Source organism: Monodon monoceros, unplaced genomic scaffold (assembly GCF_005190385.1).
Source record: "Monodon monoceros isolate NGI ecotype Baffin Bay Population unplaced genomic scaffold, NGI_Narwhal_1 Super_Scaffold_3, whole genome shotgun sequence".
Lineage (NCBI taxonomy): Eukaryota > Metazoa > Chordata > Mammalia > Artiodactyla > Monodontidae > Monodon > Monodon monoceros.
The window spans coordinates 99,783,483-99,790,940 of record NW_021703780.1 but is presented as its reverse complement, the minus strand read 5'-3'; positions in this window follow the sequence as shown (position 1 = coordinate 99,790,940).

The following is a 7,458-nucleotide window of genomic DNA, read 5'->3' as shown; positions in this document are numbered from 1 at the left end:
CCCTGACCTGGGGCACCTGGGCCCAGCTGGACTCTTTCCCATCTGCTCGGTTCCTGCCCCAGCAGGGCCCTCTGCTGCTGTAGTCCTCCCATTACCAGGCGTCCCTCTAGGGTGGGAAACAGACAAGACAGCCCACGCCAGGCCCCTTTATCGTGCTGACCATTGGGCACCAGCGTACCATCCCTGCAGCCGCCCTCTGCCCTGCCCGCTCTCTCCTGCCCACACGGAGGCGCAGGATACAGAGCCGCCGGGCCTCCGCAGGACGTGACATCCAAACTGAGAATGAGGGGCCTGTGTCCTTGCAGACCCACCTGATCTCCCAGAGATTTGGCTTCTGGGGGAGGGGAAGTTCGGCTTATGTCCTGTAAGAACAGTGCACAGCCCTGATGGTTGTTGAATGCCCTCCCAGCGCCCCACATCCTCCTGGTCGGCTACAGATTCGGATGGGTGTGTGGGGCGTGAGGGGTTCGTGGGGGGATGGCCGGAGCTGCAGGCTTCTGACTGTCTTTAGAACGTGGGCTTTGGGACTTCCCTGGGGGTCCAGTGGTTAGGACTCAGCGCTCTCACTGCCGAGGGCCTGGGTGCGATCCCTGGTCGGGGAGCGAAGATCCCACAAGCCGTGTGGTGCAGCGCCCCCCCCCCCAAAAGAAAATATGTAAGAAAACCATAATCTGAAACTCTCATAGAGTGTGGGCTTCGGGGGGCATCTTTGTCCTTAGGTTTGGGTCCTGGCCACTAGTTCCTGGAAAAGCAAAAGTCTCTTGCAACACCCTGGGCTACTGATAGGCTCAGATAAGGCGGTGACTCAGCCCCGACCCCACAGGGTGTCCTGATTAGATCTGAGGCTGCCTTCCCTCCTCTAGATCCCCAGATAGGGATAATCCCCCCATCACTCCCTCTTGCTCTGACATCTAAGGACACAAGGAACAAGGATTCGGGTACAAGTAGTGACCCCAGAAAGCACAGTGAGGGTGGAGGCAAGAGAAGGAGGAAAGTCACCAGCAGGGGGCGTGTTCATTAGTGAGTCACCACCGGGGCAACTGGAGCCCAAGCCAGTTGGGGACCCTGAAGGGCCTGTGCAGTACACCCCTCAGAACTGCCCTGGCGGGGGCCGAGAAAACCAGGTATTTGCCCAGCCATCCTGCCCCTCGCTGGCCGAGGTTAACTCCGTGGCACTCGGGTGGCCCTGCACACATGGGCCAGGTGCACCCCTGGGACCAGAAGCCATGTGGGAGCAGGGCTGACCACGGGGGCTGCGGTGACCTCCCACATGGGCTGAAGGGCGGCGGGCAGGGCACGGACGTTGTCTGCCACTGGACCACTCTGATACCCTCTGGAGACCTAATCAAAACACACATAAACAGAGCTGGGGGGACATCGCAGCTCACCGCAGTCCTGTCTTTGGGTAACTTCTTATGCCCCCGGCATAAGTGTGTGCGTACTGGATTTTCACAAATCACACAGACTCACGCAACTGGCTCCCAGATCAAGAATCAGAACCTGAGCAGACCCCCGAAAGTCCCCCGTGTGCTCCCAGTCCCAGCCACCCCGAGGGTACCCGCTCCCAAGTGACTCCTTGGACTGAGTTAGTGACCGATGTCCGTGTTGTCGTGCGTGACCGGGAATTGTTTGTTTTCACTGCGAGACCATCTGCAGGTGTGTGGGCACACCCTGACTCGCTTGTCCATCCCCTCTGTGGTGGGCATGCGAGTGACTTCCAGTTTGGGGAACTACAGGCAGTGCTGCTGGGGATCTTCTTGTCGGGCCGCTGGAGGACGCCCGCTCACCTCTTCTGGAGGAGAGTTTCCGGGTTATCCAAGTTCAAGTGTTCAGCTTTAGCCAATCCTACCAAACAGTTTTCTGAGATGATCGTACTGTGTGAAGCTCCCACCAGCGGCGGACAAGAAGCTGCTGTTCTTCCCTGCCCACACTGGAGACTTCCGTCCTCTTCCTTCTGCAAACCCAGTGGGCGTGGGGCTCGTTCGCACGCACCATGTCCTTCTGCTCCCCCACGAGCCTCTACCACACTTCACAGACGACAGAACAGAGGCCCGGAGAGGGAGTCCCTTGCCCCATGTCACACGGCGTGCGGGAGGCAGGATGGGACTTGAGCCAGGCTCTCTGCGGGAGGCGTTCTGCTGGCAGGCGGCGGGTGGAGGGGACGTGGGTGGATGCTCCACAGATTTCCTGACACCAAGTGGTGAGTGGGACTGAGATGCGCTCCTCCCTTGAAGCTGTGCAGCAGGCCGGGTGATGACAGCCGCCCCTGCCTGTCCTCTGATCTGCCGAGGGGAGGCTGTGCTGCACCCCATCTTCTCAGGGCAGGGTCAGGGGAGGCTGGGGGGAGGACGCCCCTGCCCTGGATGCTGAGAGCACTGGACGGCACCATGCTGTGACCCCGGGCAGGGAGCCTCTGGGCAGTGCAGCGACTCTCGGTCCAGCCTCTGCCCCTCCTGGCAGAGTCTGAGGGCCCGTGACCACGACCTCCAAGCCTCTCAAGTTCATCTGTTAAACGGGACTGGTGGCGACGCCTGCCTGGAGGGCTGGTGTGAGCCTTGCACGAGCCAGGGGAGGAACATGCTTTGACTGGCACTCTGGGGCGCACGAGACTCAGAGGGCAGGGCCTGGAGGCTGAGAGGGATGCTGGGATGCTGCCTGCCCGCCGCCCCTTTCTCCCACATGTTGGCATGTGGCTTTGTTCAGCTGCAGCCAAGCTGTTGAAAGAGTCCAGAACACGGCCCCTTTGTTCGGTCCCACATCTGCCCACTCCCTTGGCCTGAAATGGTGGGTCAGACCTCAGGCCGGCCACCCAGGGCATGATCTCCGATGGGAACAAGGCCAGGGCTCCCCTCTGTGGGACGGGGAAACAGAGAGGGCTTAGTCCGGCCGGACTAGAACCCACCAGCTCCCGGACTCCCAGTCCACTGCTCCCCCCTCCTCCACCCTAATGTCGGTTCCTAGTGGTCCCTGAGTCCCTCCCAGGGTCTGTGTCAGGGCCGCCCCTTTTCTTAAACAAGCCCATGCTGCCCCTGTCCATCCCTGTCTTCTGCAGAGAGTTTTGTTGATCTGGCTCTGTGCAGCCACATTCCCACTTATGAGGAACATAAGTGTGAGCAGAACAGTCACGCTCTTGACCGTCAGGGAGTTTGCTGTCCAGTGGCAAAGGCTGATGGGGCTGCTGACAATTATGCCCGGAGACACAGCACACAGGCACTGTGGCCCCACAGTCTGGGTTGGGGGGGGCGAAGCCAGGAGGGCTCCCTGGAGGAAGTGATGTTTCAGCTAAGACCTGAAGGCTGAGAAAGAAGCAGGCAGGCAAGGATGTGGGGCCAGTGGGGAGAGGGAGGGTGTTTCTGGCAGGTGCCACAGCACGAGCAGGAGCTGGGAGGTTGCAGAGAGCAGGGTGTGGGCAAGCAAGTGGAAGAAGCTCCGTAGGCGTGGAGGGGAAGGGACACTGTGAGAGAAGAGTCAGAAACACTCTGCTCCTATGGAGGGTAGACGCAGATCAGAGCCCAACAACTGTAGGGCCTTGCCGGCCTGGCCTCCGGGCGTGGGCTTTGCTCCATGGCCCCTGGGAAGCCACAGAAGGGCTTAAAGGCAGGGAGTCACATGGCCAGACTGTGCTTTAGAAATCAGTGATTGCCAAGAAGAAAACGATATCTTCGGGGGCAAAAGACACGAGCAGAAATTTCACTGAAGAGGAAATGCAGATGGCTGGCAAGGTGCTCATCCTCATTAGTAACAAGGGACATGTAAATTAAAACCACACTGAGATACCATTTCACACCTACTACATGGGCTAACATTAACAGGGTTGGAGTGGAGGTACAGTGTTGGCAGCAGCTGGCGGGAGTGCAGGTTGGTTCAAACACTCGGAAACAGCAGTTTGGCTTGAGCTGGTGAACTTGAAAATGCACGCACCCGTGACCCAGCGCTGCCTCTCCTGGACCCTGGCCCTAGAGGACTAGTACAAATGTCACGGGAAGACTGGTGTGAGAGCCATCAGATTAGCATCACTTGTAATAGGGAAAATCAGACAGCAGCCTAAATGTCGATAGACAGGAGATTCACCCAGTGTGTTAGGGGCTGTGGAATATTACACAGCACTGAAAGGAAACGCAGACCAGCTGCAGACTGACATGGGTGCGCTCATCGATGCAAATAGGAACATTTACACGGTGTTTGTTTAGGTCAAGTTCAAATACAGCCCAAACGACATAACAGTTTAGGGATGTACCCAGAGGTAATCACCCTTTTCAGGAAAACTGGGGAGATGCTGCAACTGGGGAGAAGCCTGGGAGAGGACTTCTGGATCTGGAAGGCCCTGTCTTTCACAATCTCCCCTTCTGGCATTTTCACAAAATGGGAATCAGCCACTGGGCTCATGTCACATTCTCTCCTGCTGGCTTAACATTTTTGCAATGGGTGTAACCTGCTTGTTTTATTATTAGTCACCAGCCACAGGCGACAGAATTCCTATCAGGCCCACGTTGCATCCACGGTGGTGCCTGGATCTCTGGTACCCAGCCCAGCAGGAGTCAATGACTGTGTGAGATCCGGGAATCTCTGGGCTCTCATTGGCTGGACTGGCTCAGGGCTTCCTCGGCTGAGAGCCAATCACTGATGAGCTTGATGAAGTCCCCTTGTGTCTATTGGGGCTTTTACAGAGAACATGCTTTAAGAATGTGTGCTATTAGCTGACAGTATCTGAGTTGAATGTAGAAAAAATCAACATCAAATCCAAGAATGCAAATTTATCCGCCCTGTCGGGGTCATTCATGGATTCCTCTCCAGTATCTGGCAACGGACCCCAGTTTCCAATTAGAGGTTCACCCCTGCAGCCAGGCTTTTGGGAGAGCATATGACTTGGGCTGAGCCAATCAGCACAGCCCATTCCTCTGGCTGCAGTGATTGGTCCAGGCCTGAGCATCTGACTTAAACCCCCCCAACTGGAGAGAACCTTACTACCAGTGGAGTATTGCTTCATTTTGTCTGGACTTGAAGGCTTGTGGGCCAGAGCTGCTGGGAATTTTGGTCCCCAGGAGAGGTGCTTCTGGTGGAAAATGGAGGAGAGGGGAGGAGAGCTCAGAGACAAGCAGGGAGAAACTTGCTCCTGGAGACATTTGAGTACCTGGATCCAGCTATGCTTGAAGTCCTCCCTTTTTTGGCTTAAGCCTCTTTGAGTCAAGTGTTCTGTGGCTTGCAGCAGGAAGTCCAGACCGGCACCCCTCCCCAGCTCATCAGTGACACCTCCTGAGCCAGAAACCCAGGAGTCACCCCTGCCCCTCTCTCTCCCCGGCTCCCAGCATCACACCAGCCTGTGTGGTCTCTCTCCTCAGTATCTCTCCAATCCTACCACGTCCTCATGTCACCACCCTCATCTGAACTCCATCATCTCCCACCTGGACTCTAGTACCAGCCTCCTCAGCACTTCCCACTAATCCTCCAGCAGCTCCCCACAGCTCTCAGAATAAACACCGAATGCTTCCGAGAGCCCACCGGGCCTCGTCAAATCCTGTCCTTCCACAGCCCTTCCTTCAAAGGAGTCCTCAGCTTTGTGTGCTCAGCCGGCGGCCGAGGGGCACTGCGGTCCGTGTGTATGGGCGGTTCAATAGTCACGCCAGATAACTACTTCCAGCCTAAAGGTTGGAGCGTGGAAGGTGAAACTTCTCTCTAGGCTGCACAGAGAGCTCCGGGGTCCCAAGCTCAGCCTCTGGCCCAACCTTGGGAGAGGGACGGGCTGAGCTGACCACAGGCTGCTGGGCTTTGTCGGTGTGGAAAATAGTCGCCCTGGGCCCTGACTGAGGAGGAGCAGGGAGCTCTGCGGTTACCGGAGGGCAGGGCCGGAGCCCAGGAAGGAGTCGCCTCTCTGTGCGAGGAAGACTTTTCTCTCCACACCTAATAGCCCAGTTTCTGGCTCCTTCTTCCAGGTTCACGTGGGGCAGGAGGTTCCAGGCTCCTCCACTCAGGGAAGGGTGTTCTGGGCCCCGTCCCCTGGCAACCCTATGGCCAAGTGGGGCCCAGGGGTCTCAGAGTTGGATCAGGAAACACAGAGCCTGCTGGGCCATGGCTCTGGACTGGGAGGCCTAGACTGAAGGGCTTGGGACTCTGGGGTGGGAGTGGGCACGGGGCTCACACAAGCTGCCTGGTGGGACAGAGAGAGCCTGGATTTGGACCCAAGCCCAGCTCTGAGTCTCAGCGGTGTGGTGGAGAGGGATGCAAGAGACATGGTCGTACCAGAGCTTCCTAAAGTGTATGACACCATGACTATTGTAGTTACCGTCTTTACTATTATTCCAAAAAGCTTCATCCAGGACGCGGGGGCCCTCAGCCACTTTTCTGCTGGGGGGATACTGGGTCTCGGTGGAGTGATCCTGCATTTGTAGCCACTGTGCTCCGTTGCTGGCTGGGGGGCAGCTCAGATGGAGGGGGTGGGCGGTTACCCGCTCTGCTTGGAGCAGGAGATCTGAGTGATGCGTTCCCATGGCTGCCACAAGCGTCATTACCCTAAACTCGTTGGCACCCAAGGACTGGTTGGGTGGAGCCCTGTCAGGTAACTGGAGGTCATTTGGAGCCTTGGAGGCCAAGGTTCATTATTTAGAGATGTGTTTCCCCTCCCCACATTCCTAGAAGGGGAGGCTTCCAGGAATTACCGGAAATTCCTGTCCCTCAACAAGGCATTGTGCTAAGGGTCCAGCCACCAGCTCTGTGGACCCGGGTAACCAGAGGACTTGGAGTTAGATTAAAGGGTAACAATGAATGAAGGATGGATGAATGAATGAACAAAAATAGTGCTGGAAGAAAACATAGGTAGCTCACTACGTCCCTCTTAGAATAGAGAGAGCCTTTCTAAGCACAAAGGAAAATACTGGAAAGTTTTTCTACATCAAACTTTACAAGTTCTACATGTAAAAAATATATACATACAGAAACAAAGTTAAAACGGAGGTGTCTGCTGTATGTACTTGGCAGACAAAGGGCCAGTACTACTACTATACAGAGAAGTCTTAAAAATTATTAAGATGAACGCCTCAAGAATGAAAGTGAATGAAGGACATGTACATGGAGTTCTCAGAAGACACACAAATGGCTGGTAAACATTTACAAAGGCAATCAGCTTCAAACAACGGGACAACATCTTCCCCTGGCAGACATATCACAAGCATTTACAAATGTACATGCCCTTCGCCCTTGCAACTTCTGTGAGGTGGACAGATGTCCCCAAATACAGATTCAAGAATATTCTTCAAATCATTTTTCATGATAAAAAAATTGGAAATGATCAGTGGAGGATCAGATCAACTGTGGTTATAGCAGGTAGTGGAATACCGGGCAGCTCTTGACAGCGGTTGTGTAGATACATGTTTTGTTGTAGAAAATGGCCACAATAGATCACATAAAAATGTAGCAGAAAAAGTGTTCATTAGAATTTGATCGTGGGTATACATATATACATTC